Here is a 516-nt window from a genome sequence, read left to right as displayed (position 1 = left end):
CTCTGGAGCTGCTTGCTGTTGCTTTGGCAGCATCTTTGGGAGCTGAATGTACAGCTGGTCTGGCACTCCTGGAGCCTGTTACTGCAAAAATTGATCTTTTTGGTCCTAAAGTGCTTWTTTCTTGGGAACTTTACTGGCTGTGCGTGTGTGAAACAGGACAGTAAAATTTGCTGGGCAAACTAGGCTTTAACCATCATTTCTGCAGATTCAAGGATTACTTATAGTCCTTTCCTTCATGGCCTGGTGAACACAGCAGGGTTTGACAGAGACCAGATAAATTATGATGAATTCAGCTGTACAATAACRGGCTGCTTGCATCTCTGCCAATGCCATAGATCAAATCCAGTCCAGCATTTCCATGTTTTGACTAAACTGAGATCCTGAAATATTGTGTCTGCTAATTGTGACTTAAATGCTTGAACTCAGTGGAAACTGGGTGGCTGACTGTGATTAATTGTCATATTTTCGTGCCGCTGGTGTTATGGACCATAAAGTTTGTTTCAACAAAATGCCAGC

This window comes from Malurus melanocephalus, unplaced genomic scaffold, assembly GCF_030028575.1.
Source record: "Malurus melanocephalus ecotype Western Australia unplaced genomic scaffold, MMel_1.1 scaffold_27, whole genome shotgun sequence".
NCBI lineage: Eukaryota > Metazoa > Chordata > Aves > Passeriformes > Maluridae > Malurus > Malurus melanocephalus.
This window is presented reverse-complemented; position numbering follows the sequence as displayed.